The following is a 24,650-nucleotide window of genomic DNA, read 5'->3' as shown; positions in this document are numbered from 1 at the left end:
AGCAAAGCATGAAACAGACCAACTTATACAGTCAAATTACATGACCTGTTCATTATCCAAATTGAGCTCAAGCTCGGGATCCAATACAAGGCCGGTTTGCATACGGCTGGTCTCTATCTGGGGGTCACATGCAGCCCAAGAAATTACCAGTGAGCTTACTTCAAGAATACAAGCCATCACTCTTTTGTTTTTTCTATGAGGGCCACCTTAAGTGACAAAGGATATGTCCAAATTATGTCCAAACGTGGGTCCCTTGCTCACAGGACTCAAGCTGCACAACACTGAGGGTGGGTGGCCCAACATGGCCAATGTGCTTATGTTCTTTCTCAGAGCCTTGCAGCTCTGAAATAGAGAGGTACTATATCTAATTTTCAAAAAAGATGGACTGGAACGTGGCCCCGAAAGTCAGCAGTGGCTGAGATTAATTCAATGTTTTTACTGATTACATCTTTGTAAGTGCACATGCAAAGCAAGCAAGAATATAATGAAGCTTCTTTTAAATCTCAGGCCTGTGGCCCTGTTTTTTTTTTTGTAAAAGGTGATGCGAAAGTTTGCCTCTCCAAGTTGTATCTCTCAGAGGTGCTAAAGCACTATTAGATCAAACAGTAACAATGTTATTTGCATCTGAGGGAGGCACCAGAGGGCCGAGATCCGGACCGTGGTATTAGCTCGCTCTACATACCGCACTGTACATGTTAGGGTGTCGAGCTTCCCCGGTAGAGTCAGGTGGACACAAATACACGGGGTAAAGAGATGACTGGCAACTGACACAGACCGACTAACGCGGCCCGCCTCTTGACAGGCAAGGGCACCAGGAGACCTGCAGTACACAGAGGGAGGCCGCGCGCCTGTGCTCGCGTGAGTATGGCACAGGACTGTAGCCTGCTGTCAAGCCTGAAGGAAACATGAGGAGCGATTTAAACAGCGAGTAGATCTGCTTCTTACGCCATTGTGCTCTCAATCATCACAGCACATCATGGCACGCAAGAGGCTTTTAAGGACTGTAACTTGGCTGACGCACGGCATGCAATTAACTGACAATGAGCTTAGCTATTAACAGCAGGAGACATATGCCTCCCCAACGACCTGGAAATGCTCCGAGGAACAGTAAATGCTGCGACAGCTCTCGACCTGCTGTGATGGGCCCTTTCTTGAACTACAATGGAAGACTTGACCCTCCTCTGAGGATCAACGCACGAGTGCTCACTGGGGTTGTGGCCCAGTGGACTGCCTTATACTGCAGAGACCGATCGTAGCACCTTCACCCGGACCTTGGCGGATTATTCCAAGGAACAGACATGAGTAATTGCACAGATTACATTGCAGAGGCCTAGAAGTGCTGGGAATGCGAGACTACAGAAATAGTGAGACCTGTGTTTATTCCTGCTTTAACCAATAGCTAAATACTAGCCAAGTAAATGCAAGGAAAGGGGATTTAGGGCGAAACTGGTGTTTGACCCAGAAGAACTACCTGTGCAGTGGAGCAGAAGCACAATGTCAATAGAATCAAAGATCCTATCCGGAGGTCTGAGTTCCAGAGTGAACCAAATGTCAAAAGACTGCTACTCGCCAAGGAGGCAAGCTTGTCGACCACTGAGGGAAAGACTGACAAACACTTCAGATGGAAATGTTGTAGGAAAGGCTAGCTAAACAGGACAGCCACATCAAAATGGCTGAGAGCCGATTTCTGAGATGGAAGATGATAATTCAGTAAGAAATTAGAAACTCAAAATGGAGAAAGTACTATAACTAATCTGAACAAAGGAGGGAAATCTAGCAGCGAGATCTAGGTGGAACAATGCCACATGCTGACATTCCGGAGTCGACGGAAACCAGATGAATGAAGAGGATTGTGGAAACTTTGGTGAACAAACTGATGAAACACATTTTTCAAGTATTTATGTGATTAAGATAGAACACTGTACACTGGAACCCAGGCCTATACCGGGCACTCTAGCACAGCCAATCCTCTCATTGATACTACACTACAAAGATATTGAGGATCATCCTGGGACTTGTGTGGGGAAAAAAGGAGCCGATTGATCAGCGGTCCACAGTGTACCTTTATCCCAATTTTACATAGGGAGTACAGGACGACCTTCACCAAAAAGCAACCAAACAGAAACTGAAACGAATGAACATCCAATATGTCATGTTACACCCTACATTATTAAAATGTACATTCCAATAAGCAAAGAGCAGAAGCAGTTACAGGGCAGGCACTCTCAGTGACATCGACCAGCAGTAAAGGTTACTTGCCAGTCATTAACAGTGGAAGACTTTTGTGGTTTTTCGTTGTTACTTTTGTGTATACTTTTATGTATTGGTTTGTTACTTTCTAGTATAGCTTTCACCTGCTAGATATATGGTATATTCTCTTTAAATGTTCTGTATTAGAATGTATTTGTTCAAAGAAACAATAATCGCTCAGCTGTGAGAGCTGTAGCTTTACTGTGGCTGGAGTTTCTTATTCATCTGCAAAAAACTTCATTTTAGGATCTACCTACGTCCTCCCTGGTGCTCTTCTGAGATTTCCACATTGGCGACAAGCGGCTTCCTACCCCATCAAGAAGAAAATCTAACACTGCTCCACTAAATGTAAAAACTCATTGGACAGCATCTTATCCTCAAGGTAACCATTATATCCTTGGATAACTTTTTAAGCTTTTCTATTCAAAGCACCACATCCTCATGCTGACTCTCAAACGGACTGCAGTCTGTTTATCCTGCCTACGTACTGCTTGATCTCTCTCTTGTCATCACTTGGACGCTATTTACGCATACTTTATCCTTTGTTATTTGCTGGGATAACTTGATAACGTATAATTTGATACTGGCCTGACTTTCTTTAATACAAAATATTGTTTACAACTTCTTTTCCTCACGCCATCCACCATGCACACCGTGAGCCTGAAACATGACTGCGTGCTCTCCGCGAGGCTGAGGATCGGACACACCTTCGTGCATGCTTCGTGCTCACTGCCATCCAAAGGATCTCAGCGCCACAAACCACTCTTCAGACGGAGAGCGTCCTTCACATGGATTTATAAACTATTGCCTGCTTTTCCAGCAGTCATTTATTACTGCTTCACCGATGACTGGATAAACAGCTTCCCTGCTGTTTTTTTTCCTTCTACAAATATTCTCCAGCATCAAATCGTGACTTCATATCCCGCTGACAAGAACAGCATCAAAGGACTTTATTTTTTCTTTCTACTGGCCATTGACATAGAAACAGGACTTTTTCTGCCCACATCAACCCATCATGTTTGCTTAATAACATTTCATTCTTTTCAGGAGGATATTCTGGTACAAGTTTGTGTACCAGATAAACTTATATTTTCTAAAACTGTTCTATACTCTTTAAAAAAAAAAAAAAATTATTTTCTCTTTCTTTTCTTCTGTATCGCCTTTCTTTACCTTCCCTTACATCCCTCATCATCTTTACCATGCAGCACATCACCCCACCTCCTTTCTTTTTATCCACTCCTGGTGATCCACCAATCATTTTGTCAAAATGGAAAAACAATATTTACAAATTATCTCAAGGTATGTGGTCCTAATATTTTCAGCAGAAAGAAAAAGTTATATTCTTATCCAATGTTTAGTGCTGAGAGTCAGGATATATAAGACAATGTACCTGATTTAGTTACTGAAGGTGAAGGTGATAATATAAATGAATTTCATTCAGCCATCAAAAAAACTGTACTTACTTACATTTCCTTCCTAAAGTAGCAGTTATTCTACAAATATTTTATTTTGGGAAAAGGAAACAAGAAGATGATGAAACTGTAGAAGCATTTGGAACCTCACTAAGAAAATGAGTTGCTTTATGTAATTTTGGGGACAATATGAAGGAAAGATCCCGGGACCAATTTATGTTGAAATGCAAAAATGACAAAGTAAGAGAAGACTTATGGGCTAAGAATTACCTATGTCTAGTGGAGGTGTCAACCATAGCCAAACAAATTGAGCTCTCCCTACAATGTATATGTGATTTAAAAAAAAAAAAAAATCTAAAGATAATGAGGCTTCTGTACAAATAAGCACTCATAAGAAAAAAAAATACATAAAAGGGTCCGTTTTAGGTGTGAAAATCCTAAACACCTTTCTAACAGTAAAGATTGTCCAGCATTGAAAGTTACATGTAGATCATCTGGGTAAAAAGGGACATGTTTCCAAGTATTGTATGGCCATACCACATAAAGAGAAAATTAATGAAATTGACATTAAGGAAGATTAATTTGTATGAACGGTTGTCAACAACGTAAAATGTGTCACAAGTGTTAAATGTGATTATCCAGCTGATGTGGTAAGTGTCAATGGGATTTGTGTCTCCATGATGATGGACTCAGGTGTAAAATTATCCCTCGTGTCACCTAAAGATTTCTCACAATTATTTGAAGGGAAGGTTGAACTTGTAGACCATGACATCACTCCTTACAGCCATGGAGGAAAACTCATTGTTTTGGTGGGTTATTTTGTGGCTGATTTTGAGTTTAAAGGGAATCGTGCTAAAGGGAAAGTATATGTCCCAGTGGAAGGGAGCCCCATATTGAGGTGGCCACATCAAAAGCTTTTATGAATATTTCTTAATCCCAACTCAGACCCTCATTTACAAGTCAGAAAAACTGATGCAATGTGTAATTTGTTCTTGAGAGAATTTCTCACTGTGTTTTCGGACAAAGTGGAGTGCATCAAAGGATGCTCGCACCATATAGTGCTTAAAGATAATGCCATTCCCACTGCTTGCAAAGAGAGAAGGATTCCCCTTAGTGTACAAAATGCTCCTGTGGCTGAGCTAGACAGACAAAGATGAGGGCGAAACTCAACCTGTGGAAGAAGCTCAATGGGTGGCTTCAGTGGAAGTGGGGACCAAACCCTCAGGTGACATTTGCTTATGTGCTGATATTAGAAATCTAAACAAGGAAGTGGCAGAGGATACATTTCCTCTACCCAACATCTTAGAAATAAATGAACACTATGATAGGCACTACCAAGGTATTTTCCACCTTATACTTGAGTGGAAAGCCAGGGACAGACGTGTCAACCAGAGCAAAGGACAATACCACTCTAGCACAGCCAAACACTTAATCTGGTTATGTATCCTGGACTGGATGTAAATGGTGGCTGGTTAGGTCACAGATAGTAGTAAGGGGGACACTACATCAACTAATAACAAATTACAAGCTCACAGATATTAGGCATACCAAACACAGGGATCACACTGCATTTGCATCTTACTCATTGGTACAGGACTCATCTACAACAGACATGGTGAGGATCAAAATCATATGTCTGGGAAAATAAACTAAGCACCCTTCCGGAATATACTCAAACATCTCCCCAGTGGTGCTGAAACTCTTGGATACTCCTGGATACTGCTTTAATGGAGAAAAAAAATCAAGGAAGTCAAATCAAGCTTTATTCAGCTAATCGAAAATTGTCACAAAAGCATAACAAATAAAACATCTAATACATACAACAAAAAGCAGCAAGTGTAATACAACATAACATAGAGCATCTAAGTAACCCATGACAGTATATCCAGAAACCCATAAAAACAAATGAATACATGGCAAGCAGAGATCATAGAATCATTACTTTATGATGGTATGACTGATTTTTAAGAATGTCTTACAGCACCACAGAAAAATAAATTCCGGAGAGACTGCAAGAAGTATAAACTGGTCTGCTTGAATAAAACCTTGCATTTTCAGAGCAGGCCTTAAGTAATGCTTAGGTAAATGCTTATAGTGCCTGCAAAAAAAATTACAAAGTGCAACAAGGTCTGGCTGGAAAATTCATCACAGGTGCAAGTTAAAATAGTTGAAGAATCATATTGGCTCAAGGGGATGGATAAAAGTGACCTAATGCTGTCCAGCCAATATCTCATCTAAAGGGTTCTCGCTCAAACATTACTGACCCAGTGAAGGTAAGACCCATAAAATGTGTCTTCACCCAGGTTTTGTTTTGTCTTGGTTAACAATTTTTCAGGGTACAAAATACATACCTGGACTTCAGCAGTCAACTGTTTGATATCATTCTGCCAATCTATCCTACATCTGTAGGTACAGCTCATATTATCCTCAATGATATTCCTATGAAAGCTAGCTTTTTTGTTAGTCCATGCCAATAACCAGAGCTTAAGTGGTGCCAACCTAACGTCATCCATAACCTAGTTAATCCCTGTTGCACCTGGGCCTTTACGCAGGGTCATCCCCAGTCTTTTTGCCTCCTTCCTCCTAATTTTCTGACCAGTTTTTGTTGGTTTCAGGACTCTGGGCACTTTACCACTGATTAAACAGTGCTAAAGTGCATATGATCTTGGTGTAAATTGTATTTTTGATCGGTTTATCCATGATTGGCATATTTGGTTTACTGCCAAGTCCCTAGTAAATTGCACTAGAGGTGCCCAGGGCCTGTAAATCAAATGCTACTAGTGGGCCTGCAGCACTGGTTGTGCCACCCACATTAGTAGTCCTGTAAACATGGCTCCGACCTGTCACTGCAGTGTCTGTGTGTGGAGTTTTAAACTGGCAGTTCGACTTGGCAAGTATACCCACTTGCCAGGCCCAAACCTTCCCTTTTTATACATGTAAGGCCCTAGGTAGCCCCATGGGCAGGGTGCAGTGTATGTTAAAGGTGGGACATGTACTGATGTATTTTACATGTCCCAACAGTGAAATACTGCCGAATTCGTTTTTCACTGTTGTAAGGCCTATCTCTCTCAAAGGTTAACATGGGGGACAGCCTTTAAATATCTTTTAAGTGCAGTTTCCCTTTGGGAGCAGATAGAGAAATGGAGTTTTGGGTGTGTGAGCTCACAATTTAAAAATAAATCTTTTGGTAAAGTTGTTTTTAGATTGTCAGTTTGAAAATGCCACTTTGAGAAAGTGGGCAATTTCTTGCTTAAACCATTCTGTGACTCTGCCTGCTTGTATATTCCCTATCCGGGTCAGACTGACAGTTGGGCTGTTTGTGAATCTCCACTAGACAGTGACACAAAGGGAGCTGGGATGTAGCCTGCATATCCTGATGGGTCATCTGGGCTAGAGTAGAGGGAGAAGTGGTCACTTACACCTGAAAGACTGTGTCTGCCCTCACACCATGCAGTCTCCAACCCCCTAGTGTGTGTCTGGGGCCAGTCCTAGGCAAGGCAGGATCTTGTGAACAACAGAGACTTTCCTTTGAAGTTTGCCTACTTCAAAGGTAGAAAGGGGTATAACCCCAGATTTTCAGATTACTTCTGGACCCAAGAGGAACGTCTTCTACAGAGAAGAGCTGGAGGAGGAGTACTGCCCCTTTGCCTGTGACTGTGCTTTGCTGGGTTGGCCTGCAGTTGCTGTTTCTGCCTGAAAGAGGACAAAGACTGGACTTTGTGGTATATTCCTACTTGTGGAGCGTCACAAAGGGCTTGGATTGAACTTGCCTCCTGTTTGGAAGTCTCAGGGCATTCAAAGACTTCCTCTGCTAGCACCTGGACTCTCAGCTGAGACTCCTACCCTGCCAAGCGGTGCCCTATCCAGTCCCTGGGCCCTTGAAAGGTGAAGCTGGTGAAACAGAGTGAAATCCACGCACTGAGCTGTACAGGGAAGATTTCGATGCCCCACCTGCAACACAGCTGTAAAAACGACACACCACCTGCCCTGCCCTGAGCACCTCTAGTGCACTTTACTAGGGACTTACTAGTAAATCATATATGCCAATCATGGAAAATTCAATTACAAGTACAATTTACACAAGGAACACTTGCACTTTAGCACTGGTCAGCAGTGGTAAAGTGCCCAGAGTACCAAAACCAGCAAAAAAAAGTCCAGCACACAGTCAAAACATAGGAAGCAGAGGCAAAAAAAATGACAGGGGAGACTACGCCAAGAATGCCAGGTCTAACAACAGCCTACGATTCCGACTGTTCAGTGGTGCCTAAGCCTTCTCTAAACATGTACTGAATGGGGGTAATAATGCCTTCAGTATTGATCCAGGTCATAATTCTCTTAAAAACTATGCGTCGCACAAATTTTCCAGAAGAGTCCAAAAAGAAAATTGGACTGGAGCACCCAGGATGTTGCCTGCAGCCTTTTAAAAAAATGGGCAAAACAATTGCAGATTGCCAATAACTAGGTACTTTAGAAGAGACAGCTGAATAAAGAGCATTAGTGTTAATAGGGGCCCAGAACTCAGGCTTAGCCTTATAAAGGGCCCATCAGTACCCCACCTGGACTCAGGGCCTTATTACCAGGACTTCTTCTAAGCAAAACTAAATGTTAAGAGAATTGTGAGAATTCTCACCGTAAATACTTTCTACAGAATTGTTTTTGAAGACGGGTGAAAGAAAATAACACACATATAAAAATAAACGATAAGAGGCACCAATTGGTGCCTGGAGACGGATACTCTTCCAAATTCAAACAAGCCCAGTGGGCGATAATAACAGTTAAGGTTCCACTTGCAGCTTTGTAAAACACTGTAGACATAAGTTAATATACTAGGGGCCAGATGTAGCAAAGGTGTTTACCCATTCTGTGTCTATGGGAAAAAGTGTTCGTACATATGGCCCTAAGCTCCTAGTGAGCGACACCCCAGGAATTCGGGACACCCTCAGTTCTGGTAGGTTTGACACAGTGCCCTCCGCTCAAGAACATCCTGAGGCCTCCCACTTCCCCCATATCTTATAGTATTTCTTTGGGCAACCTCTGGCTTCGTATACAAGTTTTCACGCCGGGCACACCAGTCCATTACTCGTCGCCATCTGGCCAGTGTTGGTGCCTCAGCTGCCTTCCAGTGCGTTATTATATCTCTTTTAGCCACGGGAGGAGCCAAGATGGCGACCGGGATGGAAGCCTAGTGTTTAAGCTCCGTCCCGGACTCGCCAAGTAAATCTTGAAGGGCGCCTCCAGAGCTCCTCCGACCCCCGTGATAAAGAGAGCCGACTCGGGAATACCGGCCGGAGCATGCAGAACCCGGCACCCGAGGAATTTGATGCTGCAGTCCCGAGACCTGCCCCGCAACTGTGAATCGGGCACGAGGCATTTAAACCGGCACCCCCGGGGGAAGTCGGCCGAAGCCCCTCACGGGAAGAGTAATCTTCGTCCGAAAAGCGGAGCACCTGGCCCGCCCGCATAAGGCTGGATCGGCCCTTGTGGACCCCCGAAGGGAGCCTCCTGGAACGTGACATTGCCTCCGGCGCTCTCGAGGTGCGGAGAGGCGCCGGAGTCCGAGGTGAGCGTCCCCTCCTCGGTGGGGGCTGGATTACCTGCCGGGCCCTCCGGTGGTGGGGGCTGATGCGTCCTCAGACGCGCGGGACGCCCGCCGGCTGGGAACAACAGAGTGACTCGGCGCATTGAGGAGGGTAGCGATTTCGGGCTCCAGGAGTGAGCCGAGGCACAAAACAGCTTGGAGACAACAGGCGACCAACACAAAGGTGAGGAGGAAAGAAAAAAAAAAAAAAAGTAAAAATAAAGGCTTGACTCCCGGTCGTGGGAGATACGTGAGGATCGGGTCTGCTCCCCCTCCCCCTCCGACTCGCAGCTGTGTAGGGCGAGAACTGCATAGCTGCTCCTCACACGGAGCGTCGCCCCCCCGTGCTAGCGACCAGCAGAACACTAGAAGAGAGCCCACTGGCCCCGATCCCAAGGGCCAAAAGAAGATATAAGGAGGCTGGTGAGGGCATGCGAAGACAGTGACAAGCCTACCACCCGTGGGCAGAAATAGCTGGCGGCCCTTCACCCTCCTTGTGGGCCACCGGGGCATGTGCAGAAGACTGAAGAGGCGGGCGGGCGGGCCTCCACTGAGAAGCGGACACCGGGGCCCCGGGCGGGTTGCCCGACTCCTCCAGACACTGGCTCCCGCTGTGAACACTGCTGTCCCCAAGCTGGGCTGCATCCACACAAAGTTACAGGTACTCTGCTATACCAAGGAGCAAGCGGCACACCTTCCACAGACAGCCTGAAGCCGGGACTGAGGGTCTGGGTGCCGGCCCCCTCCTGAACGGCATTGCGAACTAACAGGGGCACGTGCTGGATAGCCAGGACAGTGTGTGGGCCCGGCTCGGCTTCCACCCCCCTGAATGGAACCTGGAAAGCAGAAGAGCACATACTGAACTAACAAACGGGGGTAAAAGGGCATTCGGCCGACAGGTCTGTGCGGAGTAACATTTCGCTGCACCCCACCAAATATCAATCGGACTGGCAAAATGGCAGGCAGACCTAAGTCAGGCAAGAATCAAGACAGAAACGCGCACAATGTGGCAACCAGCGACCAACAGGCAAACCCGTCCCTACAAAGACTAGAAAGTTCGCTCGCATCACAATCCGCACAGCTCGAGAAAGTACTGCAGGCGATCATGGACACTAAAACATCCCTGGAAAGTAGAATTGATGCGGTATCACACGACTTGAACCTACTGAGGGTGGATCACCGCAAGTTGTCGGAGAGAGTGAAAATGACAGAGGAGGGATTGGCCGAACTGACCCCCACGACCCAGGATAACCAAAAACAAATCCAACGTTTGGATGCGGAGCTGAAGGTGCTAAGGAGACGCACGGAGGAGGCGGAGAGTAGATCGCGCCGCTATAACATCCGCTTTCTGGGGTTCCCTGAAAAAATGCAGCAACTCAGCATGGAAATATTTCTAGAACAATGGCTAATTAAGGAAGTATTAAACAGGGCCCCATCCAGGCTCTTCTCGGTTGAAAGGGTGCACAGAATACCAGGCAGACCCCCGCCCCCTGGTCAACCATCCAGACCATTGATCGCCAGATTCTTGAACTATAGGGACCGTGACGCAATTGTACAGCAGTTCCGCAGCAAAGGCCCATTCAACTTCGAGGAAGCAGTTATCAACGCATATCCAGACTTCACTCAGGAGGTGCAAACACAACGGAACTCATATTTTAAAATCAAACAGCACCTGCGTGAACACGACATTAAATACGCCCTGCTGTTCCCAGCTAAATTAAGAGTGGCCACAGAAGATCGAACCCACATATTCACCTCCCCAGAGGATGCCTGGACATGGCTACACGCTAAGGGCCTGGCGCAACCCAGCGAGAGTACAGAAGGTGGAGAGGAATGGACCACACCCGAAACGCTCCAAAAGACGCGCCAGGGGGTCGCCGTCGGCTCAGCAAGTAGCTGAAGAAAGAGCAAAAGTGTTAAAAGAGACCCCCCTACTGACAAAATAATTTTGAAGCAATCAGGGTGACCCCTGAGATTAACTCGGAGTCGGACACTGCCAGCACCGTCTCCACCATAACAGGAGAGCTGAGGGGACCGAAGGTCACCCCCAGAACAGCGGATGAACTTTAATAGCGTACAGACGCACCTCCTCCGCATCAGCATACACGGAAGAGGGGCCGGGTGATGTTGAAGGAGACCCCACTGAACAACGGAGGACACTGGAGAGGGCGCCCTCTCCCAACAACGAGTATCTTTTAATTGTACACACTTTTGCCGGCGGAGGGGGCACTCAGGGAGCCGAAGGGGTAGAGGGGCCCGGGGAGGAGGATTGTACACTCTGGAGGCGCCCAAAAAGTATTTGCAGAGTAATTCTGCGGACAGATGTGTGCCCCTTAAAAAAGCCACATCCGGTTGGTATGTTAATACCACCTCGGATATCCAGATGGATACAGGTTTTTACACATATTAACGTGTTAAGTAGTTTTACACAAGTTATTAGTTGGTTAGGGGAACTAGTTGGGGTGGGTGGGAGTAACAATTCAGTTAAGTCGCACACTACAGTCCCAATCCTAAAACTCGGAACATTGCTGCAGCAGGCATTAATAATAAATAGCCTCAGAGGAAGGGCCGTAGGCCGGAACGCCAGGCAGCAAGATGGAAGACCATGTATAGGCAGGATTACTGAACTCATATGTCACTACACACTAATCAAAAAGGGGATCAATATGACATAGTGACGTGGAATGTGAGGGGCCAGGGAGCTGGGAACAAAAAATCTCGTGTCTATGCGCGCCTCAAGCGACTGGGCATACACATTGCCATTCTGCAAGAGACACATTTACTGGAGTATAGGCAGGATTACTGAACTCATATGTCACTACACACTAATCAAAAAGGGGATCAATATGACATAGTGACGTGGAATGTGAGGGGCCAGGGAGCTGGGAACAAAAAATCTCGTGTCTATGCGCGCCTCAAGCGACTGGGCATACACATTGCCATTCTGCAAGAGACACATTTACTGGAGTCAGATCTACAAGAATTGCGAGGGAAGTGGGGAGGACAGCTGATAGGCACAACATACTCAGCATTCGCAAGGGGTGAAATGATATGGATCGCAGGCGGGGTCCCATTTCAACTGTCGGCACAAAGAATAGACCACGGGGGCAGATATGTGGTGGTGGAAGGCCAGCTGGACGGTAGACAACTCTCTATAATAGGGATATATGCCCCAAATAGCGGTGTATCGGGATTTCTGGACACACTCACCCCCACACTACTGTCGAACCCGTCGACCCCCGGCCATCTGGGGTGGCGACTTCAACAGCACACCGGATGTCACACTTGATAGATCACACGCTCAAGGGGGCACTGCAACGAGTAGGCGCACCACAAGCCCACTGCAGAAGTGGGCAGAGGAAATGAGACTCCACGATGTATGGCGCATGAGGCACCCACAGCAGAGGGAATACTCATTCTACTCTGCCCGCACAAAACATACACCAGAATTGATATAATATGGGGCACCCAGGACATAGGGGAATTGATTAACAGGACAGAATACCTAGCAAAAACACTCTCAGACCACTCCCCATTGAGGGCGACGCTGGTATGGGGCAGGAGACGGCAGTGCATCCCCACCTGGTGACTGCAGGTAGCCGCCCTTTAAGACCAGGCATTCGCAGAAACACTGAACACCACACTGCAGCAGTACTGGGAAATAAACGACTCAACTGCAAACTCACGAGCGGTGGAGTGGGAAGCACACAAAGTGGTGATACGAGGTCACTGCATTTCCACCAGTTGGGGAGTGAGGCACACCCTGCAATCGGAAATTACTAAGCTAGAGAAGGAACTAAGAGCAGCAGAGACAGCAGTCGCCAGGGGGGAGGGTCCCTACACAGTTCTAAAAGCAGTGCGCGTAAAATATAACGAGGCAGACAATAGACTCCGCCGCCATGATTACAACTATCATTTAATGAGACTGCAAACGGAAGGAGACAGGTCGGGGAAAATGTTGGCATGGCTACTGAGGGAAGATCGGCAGCGGCCCCCCATAGGGAGTATCCGGATTGATATACAAACCACGGTCTCCACACAAACCGAGATCAATGAAACATTTAGAGAATACTACGCGAATTTGTATACCAAACGCACCTCGTGTACACTTGCACAGCTCGGGGCCTTCCTGGGGAGCTCGTCGCTGCCGCAACTATCTCAAGCAGACAGGGATACCCTGGATGCTCCTGTCACTGCTGGCGAAATAGATTTAGCCCTAGCACAGATTCCCAAGAATAAAGCACCGGTGATAGACGGCCTTCCGTCAGAGTACTATACCGCTTACTCGTCCCGTTTGAAGCCCCACCTGCTCAAGGTGTTCGAGGAGGCATGGACCAACGAACTGCTGCCTCCATCTCAAAGAGAGGCCATGATAGTGGTACTCCCCAAGCAAGGCCGGGACCCCACAGACGTCAAATCTTACAGACCCCTCTCGCTTTTAAACTCAGACTGTAAAATACTGGGTAAAATACTAGCAAATAGACCAGCCCCCATCACGAACACCCTAATACACGAGGACCAAAATGGATTCATCCCGAAGCGCAACACATTCCACAACATCCGTAGACTCCTAAGTATAATAGGAGATACCCCCCCGGACGCACACGATGACATAGTGTTATCACTTGACATTGAAAAGGTGTTTGACACGCTTGAGTGGGGCTTCCTCCTGTCCACAATGCGGCGAATGGGGATAGGCCCCAACTACATGCGCTGGATTCAGACACTATACTCTAACCCACTAGCCAGAGTAAAAACGGGGGGAGTCATATCAGATAGCTTCCCAATCACCAGGGGCACCAGACGAGGCTGCCCCCTCTCCCCACTATTGTTTGCCATAGCTATGGAACCCTTAGCAACCAAAATACGCTCCATGGAAAGCAGTTGGGGAATAATTAGAAACGGGGTCCATCACGCAATATCACTATACGCTGACGACGCTTTAATATACACCCGCAAAGGGCCTGAGGTGATACCTTCAGTGATGTCGCTACTGGCCGAGTACGGAAGAATATCCGGCCTAGTGGTAAACTGGGAAAAATCGTGTGTGTTCCCATTGGTCAAGTGGCCGTCGGACAGACAGGAAATGGCTCCACCAGGACGCCTGAAATGGTGCTACAATACATTTAAATACCTTGGGGTACATATTTACAACAACACAGAGGACCTCAGAGATGGCAACCTGGGGAGAGCGCTGGCCTCTATGAAGGGATCATTGCGCTTTTGGACCAAACTGCCACTGTCACCTCCTGGCAGGGTGGCGATCACAAACATGCTGATATTACCCAGACTACTATATTTTTTCGCGGCCTTGCCAATTATCATACCCAGAAGTTTTTTCAGGGACCTGAACGCAATGCTAACACAGCTCATATGGGGCGGGGGGAGAGCACGAGTGGCACTGGCCACACTGCAACGTCCGGTGGACGCGGGTGGACTGGGTGCCCCCAACCTTGAACTGTACTATGCGGCAGCTCAGCTGCAGTGGCTACAACTATGGTTCCACAGACCAGAATCGGCTGAGACCACATGGCTACACTCCCGGCTAAAAGGAACCCCACTGCTAACATGGCTCTCAAACAAGCATCCCAAAAGAGGATTAAACAATCCACTGCTCACAGTAGCACATGCTTGCTGGGGGAAATACGTTAAGAAGGGATGCTGGGCACTCCCATACTCCCCGCACATACCACTGGACAGCCTCCCGGGAGGATACCACGCCGCATCACACCAACTGTTGGTATGGTCGGAGGCGGGCATACAGGTGGTGGGAGACTGCTTTGAAGATGGTAAACTAATGACGTTTGAGGTTGTGCAGGCTCTCACTGCAGTGAACTCCGGGCAATTTCGCGCGTACCATGCAATATGCCACGCAATTAAACAAACATGGGGGGCAGGAGTAACAGAACCAGAGATTTCCCCCATAATACGTCACACACTACAGGATGACGCTCAAACAAAAGTAACTTCAGCCTTATATAAGATCCTTAACAAGCCCCTGGAACCTCACCTGGAGAGATCCAAGGAGAGGTGGAACAACGTACTCCCTGACCCGATCCAACCACTGGACTGGCCGAAGCTGCTATGCCACGCCCGGGGTGTGTCGAGAAACCCCAGATTTCGATACACCCAGTTTAATTATATACACCAAACGTACTTGTCCCCAGCCAGAATAAAGCGAATGTTCCCTGAAACTGAGCAGTCATGCCCCAGATGTAAAGCGCAACCGGCACACTTTTACCACATGGTCTGGGAGTGCCCCCAGGTGCAAATGATATGGAACAAGGTGATGGGGGAGGTGTCGGAAATGACTGGCCTCGCGCTGGAAATGGACCCTAGGTCCTGCTTACTGGGGCTGAAGACAAGAGAAAAAAAGCACAAACACTTACACAAATTTGCGGATCTAGCCTGTGTGATGTATAAAAGATTGATTGCAATGCATTGGAAAGCGCCTAGTGCCCCCGAACTAAAAACCTGGTGCACCCTCACGATGCGCTGGGCCCGCAGAGCACCAGGTACTGGAAAAACACGCACGTAACGGTCAACAGCGCACAGGAAGTGATACCTGGGGAACATTGGTAACTAAACTTGAGGCTAAGAATGATGATAAACCCCCATGAAGTGGGAAAGTCGCAAAATATAATGCACCCTGACGAAACTAACTCAGCCACATAAAGACAGGACTACACTTCACCGAACAGAATGCAGACAGCGTGAGCCCCCCCCCCCCCTGCCCCCCCCCCCTCAGCAGCTCACGCATGTCTACAACTGGCCTGCATCCCGCACATAAGCACACCAGAAAACACACGGGGCAAACATGTAAACATTTAAAAAACACCTAGTGCCTCACACCACGTAACCCTTTTAGCAGCGCACGCCCAGTCGGCGCGGCGCTCGGACTCTGTCATAGCAGGACTCCCCCAGCAAGTAAACGAAAGGCCCCACAAAGCGGCGACACACGCCTAAGTATCTAGCTAACACAGCAAGAAATAATACTGAAAGTCATAAATTGGGACGTATGTGTGCAACAAGGGGGGGTCTTAGAAGTTTGAATGTAACTAATCAGAAACGCTTATCCTGTAACAAATATGCCAAAGTCATGTATTATGTATCTGTATTGGAAAAACTAATAAAAAAAAATATATATATATATATCTTTTAGCCACTAGGCATGCCAGACCCAGGAAGGTTCAGTCCGCCCTCCTGAGCCCCACATCTTCCAATGCCCCCAGTAAGAGCGTTATCGGAGCCAGTTCGATCTCACTACCCAGGATCCTCGAGACCTCTCCCACCACAGCCCTCCAGTAAGATGCTATAGATGGACAGGACCACACCATGTGGAAGAAGTCTGCCGCGGGGCCAGAGCAGCGAGGACAGCCGGCCTGGGGCCGGAGGCCCGCTTTGTGTAGTCTGAGTGGTGTGAGGTAGGCCGCGTGGAGAAAGTAGGACTGTAGCAGTCTGAAAATGGACGTCATTGTAAGGTTCCACGGGGCCATGAGTGCCTCTCTCCATTCCCCCTCCTCCACGGGGCCCACCCAGCCCTCCCACTTCCGGCGGGGACCCTCCAGGGGCAGCGCAGTATTGGTCATCAAAGAGCGGTATATCTGCGAACTCCCCCCCCCCCCTTGCCCAGGCTTCCCATCAGCACCTTCGCCTCCATAGGACTATGTTCCGGTACAGTTTCACCACCCTGGATATGTACTGACAGCGCATGGCGGAGTTGCAAGTATCTGTGAAACTGAGTTCTATTTAAAGAGAAGAGTCGTTGGAGCTCCTCGAAGGAGCGTATCCGCGATCCCTCCCAGATGTCTCCCAGTATGGAGATACCGATGGTGTCCCAACCGTGGAATCCCTCCAGCGCCGATGTCTCTGTCAACACTCTGCCTCGCTAGAGTGATGTTTGCTGAGTGAGACGGTTCCACCAACCAGATTTCTTTTGGGCCTCCCGCCATCACAATAGGACCACCCTAGTTATCTTAGGCATTGCTTGGGGATTTGGACACCCATATAGCATATCAAGGATCTGGTTGTAGCCCAGCGCTTGGAGTTCCAGTCAATAGGCTGGATCTGACCAACCCTCTCCCATCCAGTCATTGATCACTAAGCGATGCATGGCGAGATAGTAGAGGTACATATTCGACATTCCTAGACCTCCTTCATAGACGTCCCTTTGGCAGGTGTTTAGAGCCAGCCTTGGGCGGGTACTGCCCCAAAGGAAGAGGCGCGCCATTGTGTCGATCCCTCTGAACCATTTCCGAGGAATTGGGTATGGGTAGTTTTGCAGGAGATAGAGGAGCCTGGGGAGAACCATCATCTTATAGAGTGCTATTCTACTGAGTAGGTTGAGGGGTAGGGTCTGCCATCGCTGGAGGTCCTCTTTGATTCGTAGGGACATCGGAGCAACATTCCACGCCCCTGCCATCTAAGGCAGCAAGAACACCTGCATTCCCAGGTATTTAAGGCTGTTGTGCCTGATTGGGATCTGCTGCTGCCACTCGATGCATTCCCGTGAGGGATGCAGAGGAACCAGCAAGGATTTACTGGGGTTCAGTGTCAGGCCAGATGCCTTGGAAAAGAGGTTAAAAAGTTGCAGGATTCGGGGGCCACACCTGGCAGGGTTCGATAGATATATGAGCACATCATCCGCATATAAGGCCGCGCGGTCCTCAGGTCCCGCAGGCCACGCCCACTCCTCAACCAGGGGTCCACTCTCAGCAGTTTCGCCAAGGGCTCTATTGTGAGAGCGAAAAGCAAGGGGGACAGCGGGCATCCCTGACGGGTACCCCGGCGAATGGGAAATTGGTCTGATATCACACCGTTTACCAAGACTCGAGTCGTTGGGTTGGATTACAGGAGCCTTACAAGGCCGCGGAACTTGGGTCCGAACCCACTGTTCCACAGGACTCGTTCCAAATAGGACCAGTCCACGGTGTCAAAGGCCTTCTCAAAATCTAGTAAGGGAAGAGCCAGGTGGGATTGGGCCAGGTCCCTCCGGTGGGCTAATGCTACGTGCAGATGCCTTATGCAGTATCTTGTGGCTTGGTCGATCGCAGGGGGGAAGCTATTAGTTATATGGGCTTCTTTGTACATGTTCAGTAGGTGGGGGCCTAGGATGTCTCCGCATCTGCTATACAGTTCCGCCAGGAACCCGTCCGGGCCAGGTGTTTTTCCTGACGCTAGTTTGGTTATAGCACTTTTAATCTCCTAGAGAGTTAAGGCGGCGTCTAGATTTTCTCTGGTTACACGCGAGATTCTAGGGAGAGTAATGTCTTCTAGGAGGGGGGGACTCTTGCTCAGCCTTAGGTCGGGGATGGTCTGTGTAAAGACGGGCATAGTAGGCGGCAAAGCACTTCGCAATATCGCCTGGCGACGTGACCAGAGTTCCGGAGTCATACGTTATTTCAGCGATAACTCTGTTGGCCAGCGGTCGTGAGGCCAGCCAGTGCAGGAGTTTTCCATTCTTGTCCCCCAACCATGGACCCGGGCCGCAGAAGCTCGCCAGAGATGTTTTGCCGTCTCCAGCAATAAGTGTCTAATCTCCTCTCTAAGTGCAGTGAGTTGTCTCTGAGCAGTGGACGAAGGAGAGGCCGCGTGGCGGCGTTCAAGTCGCAGCGCCTGAGCTCCAAGTTCCGTTACTTGCACGTTACGTGCCCGTTCGCGTATACGGAGGGGGTGTCTAGCATGTCCCCGCAGTGTCGCCTTGCACGCAGCCCACACTACGCCTGGGGAGTTTACAGATCCAACATTTTGTTCAAAATATTGGGTGAGATGGTCTCGCACCTCCTGGGTGTAGTCATTGTCCTGTAGGTGCCATGCGTTTAGACGCCATATTGGGCACTGTGTTGGATCTGCGCCTCCCAGGCAAATTTGTAGTGGCGCGTGGTCAGAGACTCCACAGGGTAATATTTCTGCCCCGGTGACCCACGTTACGCCCAACGCTGTTCAGGTTTATTCTGGCGTGTGTTAGGTGTGCAGCTGAGGTGTGTGTGTACTGTCTCAACCTGGGGTGCCAGATTCTCCAGTCCTCGCAAAGGCCGAGGATCTCTGCCCATCCATTTAGATTTTCCGCGCGGGAAGAGCGGCTGGTGGATATAGAACCTGACACATCTATTGCAGGGTCAAGAACAGAATTGAAGTCCCCACCTATTAGGGTTGTCCCCTGGGGGAGTCCTGACAGAACTCCTCGAAATGAGAGTAGGAAGTTTTCAAAGGCAGCTGGGGGGGCGTATACACTTACGAGGTTAACTGTTGTTCCTTGTAGGGAGCCAGTCACAACTACAAACCGCCCCTGTGGATCTGAGTGGGTGGCGGTGACCACCATGGGAAGGGTACGATGTAGCAAGATAGCAGATCCCCTAGAGCCCCTTGAGAACCCTGAGTGGTAAACCCTGTCGTACCCTCCCCGCACTAGCATAGGGTATCTGGTGTCGAGTAGGTGAGTCTCTTGTAGGAAGGCCACCGAGGGGGAGTATCTACGAAGCATGGCGAACACCGCTGACCTCTTAATTTTGTCTAGGAGTCCGTTTACATTCAATGAAAGGAATTTTGTCAGTCTGGGGGTTGCGTGGAGCATAGTAATGTGGAAGAGTTTTTGAGGGCCTGTAATTTGGCCCAGTGTCAGCCGTCTCAAACAAGTAAACAATATAAAAGAACCAAAAGGAGACCAAATGTAACTAGAGTCATTTGACCCTGTAGTGATCTTCCCCCCCCCCAACAATCCCCCACCTCATACTTCAAACCCGAAGCATCTGTCGCCCAATATCCCAAATACGGTAACACAGCCAGGTAGGCTGCCGGTGGTGTGGGGTGGTGGACTCCTCCTTTGATACGGATCATTTGCAATTAGTAGTTAGTAGAGCAGGGCTAGTGCCCTTTAGGTGGTAATGTACCTCAGTCCGAGAGTCGCAAGTGATGGGCGCGGGCCTCTGATCCGGGGCCCCACGAAGACCCTAGTCCAATAATGTGGTCACGAGGGGGATGCATCTCGCAGTCATCCAATTGTGAGGGTTTGGCTCAAGCGGTCATTTTCCTCTGCACGGTCAGAATCTCTGGTCCCAGAGTTTTCTACAAGTTCATGAGTTTCGTGCTGGTCGGGATTCTGTGTTTCGGATCCGTTACGTGGGCCGCTGGAGTCTCTCCACCTCCCCCGTCGAGACCTGGTGCGTCCTCGCCCTTCTCGGGTGTCTGTCAGGGGCAAAGGGCCCCATCTCGGGGAACCTCCTGTGAGCCCAGGGGGTCCCCTCCGGGACCCGCTCCCCCCGCGTCAACCAGTCCAAGGCCTCCTCCGGTGTTTCGAAGAAATATGCTTTCTCGCCCATCAGGACCTTTAGGCGCGCCGGGAAGAGGAGCATGTATGAAAGCTGCATTGCCTTGAGTTTTTGTTTTACGTGTTCGTATGATCGGCGTCGGGTCTGAACCTCTCTGGTGTAATCTGGGAATATCATGATTTTTTGGTTGTTCCGGTGGAGGTCGGCGCAGCGCCTGGCTTCCCTAAGGATGTTATCGCGATCTCTAAAGTTCAAGAAGCGGGCGATTATCGGCCTTCTGGGTCCGCCCGGAGAGGGCCGCGGGGCCAGAGCTCTGTGTGCTCGTTCAATGGCAAACCAGGGTGAGAGGGAGTGTTCTGGTATCCACGATTTGATCCATTGTTCTAGGAATTCGGAGGGTTTGTCTTCTTCCGCTCCCTCCGGGAACCCGACCAAATGCAGATTGTTGCATCTGGAGCAGTTCTCGGCATCCTCAGCGCAGCGGTGTAACTCGCCCGTTCGGGTCTGCAACTGGGCCACTTTGGTCTTAAGTTCCGCTAGGTCGTCTTCTGTTTGGGACACCCGGGTCTCAACCTCCGTGATTCGGCCTACTGCGTTTCATAGATCTTGTCTTATTAGTCCCATGTCCTCGCGCACTTCTCCGATTTTAGTTTCTACGGCCAGACTGAAAGGTCTGGATGGCCTGAAGGATTGCATGTACCCCATCCGGAGGAGGAGTTCCGGGGTTTGTGTCTCCTCCAGTCCGGGAGACCGTTGGTGCGGTGAACTGGTCAATCCTCTGCTGGGAGGCCGGTGGTTGCTTGGTGGTTCTGTCTTTGCCCATGGTGACTTGAGGGCCGAAACTGGTGATGCTCCCAACCGGCCGTCTCAGGGCCTCTCCAAGCGTGGGCACCTTCCGGCGAACACTCCAAGCCGAAAGGCAGGATTCTGAGGGGGGGGGGTGGTTTCGGTCAGTGTCACCAAGCTGTTTATCTCTACAGCGCTGTTTCCACACAGGTGACGCACCTGGATCAGGGGCCTATCCGGTCAGAGGCAGCAAGACCTCGGGCAACACTCATTCTTCCAGGTGGTATTTTCTTTGCTTTCACGCCGTTCACGCCTGGGCCGCCACTCTTGGCTGGTTTCGCGGAGGGAGCCCTCAATCCGCTGCATAGTTGTGTCTGCACGCTGATTGACTAAGTTGGGGGGCCCCTTGGCACAGGTTCGGTAAGTTTCAGACTGGGGCCTTTGACTCCCACTGCCCCGTCGGGTCTTCTAGGTTTTCCTGGTGGTGATAGATCTCCCGCGGGCAGGGGGCGCAGAGGCGTCCCCAGCCCGCGCGCACTGATTTCAGTCCCGAATCGGGGCCCAAGACTCACCCAACTCCTTAATTGCTCGGGCCTCGCCGCCTACTCGGTCCGCTCCGTGCGGTCACCAGACGCAGTCCAGCGCCTTCCACTCCGGGCGGCCCGATTCTTCCAGGCGCCGTGCCCCGAGGCCACGGTGGGTATCCCGGGACACGGGAGCCACCCACGCGTCTCAGAAGGCCGCTGGTGTCTCGGGCGGCAGTCCCGGGTGGATGGGTCCCAGGCCCACGGGTCCGGTCGTGGTCGCCACCGCTGCGTTTCCCCGGAGCGTCTCGGACCAGGCGTGTGCGAGACTGCACTGGTCGCCTCTTCCCCCAGGGTTTTTGGCAGCGGGTCACGGACTCGGCCCCTCCGCCGCTCGGCCAGCTCCAGCGGCACAGGTCCGGGTTGTCAGTGGCACCGCGCCATCTTACCGCCGGACCAGGTCCGGCTCAGCACGGGTCTCCGGGCTTCATCAGACCTCGTTCTTCAGGGCGATCCGAACCTCGGCCGGGTATTGGGTCGATCAGGGACAGCCAGCGATGTATGAAAATACAGGATGCTAGAGGCTACTGCGGGCGGATGACGGAATGGCCCAGAGCACTCTTAGAGTGCGACCGCCATTTTGATGCCCGAAGCCATGCCCCCACTTTCTACAGAATTAGGCCCATGGATGGGTTTGAAATGCGACACCCACATGACGGTAGAGATAGTAGTGCCTAAATCATCCTTCGGTCTTGCAAGGGGGTCACCAGAATTAACTATCTCCCAGAAACCTTCTGTATCCTTTAAGCAGGCACTAGTTAATCTGCTCCAGTTATCTGTCTTAATTTCCTGCTTCGTTGCTTTAAGCGTTTGTTTATATAAGGAAATAACACTCCTCTCTCTGGGAGTATTGTAAAGAGCAGACCTTAAACGCTTGTTTGCTCCCTACAAGCACTAGTAAACCAGCTCAGTTCTGTGCTGGGATCGAAAACTGAAGGAATCAAAATATATTTTTTAATATTTCCCCCAGTTTAGTGAAAGCATCCACATAATCCCCTTGTGCCGTAGGTTAAATTAACAATGTATCTAAAAACAAGGTAATGGGAGCCTTGCTGAACGCAGAATCCCAATTGGGGGGTAGGGGGGGTAGGGTGGGGGGGGAATGGGTTGACAGTTGGGGGCCAACTTCCAGGATGCGGCAGCAACGCGGCCAGGAGGCCCGTCCCATGGCAAAACATCACCTGCACCTAGAGGGGCTTTAAGGATGCGCGACTTCCTGCTGCGCGGGAGACTTGCTGAAGGCACACTCCGGGGGAAGCATGACAGTTGGGGGCCGACTTCAAGGACCAGACAGCAACGCGGCCACGAGGCCCGTCCCATGGCACCACGTCACTTGCACCCAGAGGCGCTTTGAGGAGGTGCGACTTCCTGCTGCGCGCGACACGCCTGGGCATGTGCCCCGCGTAGACCAGGCCAAGAGCGGGCCCGTCTTCACCTGTCATCACACAGAGGAGACTGGATTTGGCCCCATCTCTATATACCTGCTCCCATCACAAATTATTTGTGTAAGTTCTATTCTCCTTAATACACTTTGGGCCCTTCACGACTTGGTAAATCCATAATGGGTTCATCCTCGAAGCTCCAAAAAGGAACTATGATTGACTCCTTCCTAACTCGGGCCACAGGAGTGACTGCCAAAGAAATTGACTTGGCTGAGAGGCGGTTATTAATGGGCCCAGGGGAAGGCCCAAGTGATAACCTGAATCTGAGACCCCATAATACTCACTCAATGGAGGTGGCAGTCGGGGATTTACTGATACATTAGTAAAGGTCCCCCAAACAACTAGAGCCTGTGCAGCGGCAGTAAAAAAGAAGCGTCAGATGAAGCAATCAGTGACAAAGGACACCGTGGGAAGTAATGGGGGACCTGGGTGCAAACCAGGCTCAGGTATTGCCCCCATGTATTGTGACTGTACCTTGGACAAATTTAAGTGCACAGTTAAACAGTGTATGGCCCCCTTGTTAGAAAGGCTGCACAAATTGAAGATGTCTGTCCTTACCTTGAACAGGTCAGTACCCGTAGCTACTGCTGCTGGGAAGCCCATTCTGGATGGTAGGATGGTTGGGGGAGCACGTAAGTGATCCTGAGCCCAGGGTAGGGGGCTACTCAACTTTCGGAGCTCTGTCTAACATCTCGTCCAATGCCCCTTTCCCTCAGTCTCATGTTTCTGGGTCATTGGCAGGTAACACCAGTGGTTCCCCATCTTTGGAAGGTGGAGGGGTGTGGGAGGGGGCAATGGTACGCTGTAAGCAAACCGTGGATGGGGTTTTCAGGGATGGTGGTGGGAATGCCACTCACTGCTCAGCTAAGAGATTGCCCTGTTTGAATCTGCCACCCGAATGCTGCCCAAATGGGGCAGTACTAGCAGGAGTCCCCCATCTAGAGACATTCTGGGTTGAGACAACTGAAAATCTGCAAAATAATGTTTGTCACTGACTGAGTCAAAATGCAAATTTTAACTCTATGGAATCGAGGAATATATTATTTATGTGAAGAGTTGACTGGATCGAACCAATGAATAAGTCTCTTGAGGAAGACTGTGTGGTGATTAAGTGTAGAACACATGACATGATGGGGAGGCTGATCCTTACAGCCAGGCAACCATCTAACTTGGGATTGGGCATTAGGATTTTGCCATTAGGATTCTTTTGCAAGCCTTTGTCCTCGCATATTCTTAGGGGCTTTAATCACCTGAGCAGAGACTAGCACCAAGTTCTATCCCTACAAGGAATAGATTTTCTCCTTTGTCCGAGTTGGGTGAAAATGATTGAC

The 24,650-nt window shown here is 49.5% G+C and overlaps 1 protein-coding gene across 1 annotated transcript in view; it reads right to left on the bottom strand.

Moving 5' to 3' along the window:
* The window catches only part of BARD1 (BRCA1 associated RING domain 1), a 454,311-nt gene that overhangs the window by 41,875 nt on the left and 387,786 nt on the right, over nt 1–24,650 (bottom strand). The gene's annotated exons all lie outside the window — the stretch shown is intronic.

Source organism: Pleurodeles waltl, chromosome 3_1 (assembly GCF_031143425.1).
Source record: "Pleurodeles waltl isolate 20211129_DDA chromosome 3_1, aPleWal1.hap1.20221129, whole genome shotgun sequence".
NCBI classification, from domain to species: Eukaryota; Metazoa; Chordata; class Amphibia; order Caudata; family Salamandridae; genus Pleurodeles; species Pleurodeles waltl.
Note: the sequence above shows the minus strand (reverse complement) of the source record. Positions and strands in the feature narration are given on the sequence as shown.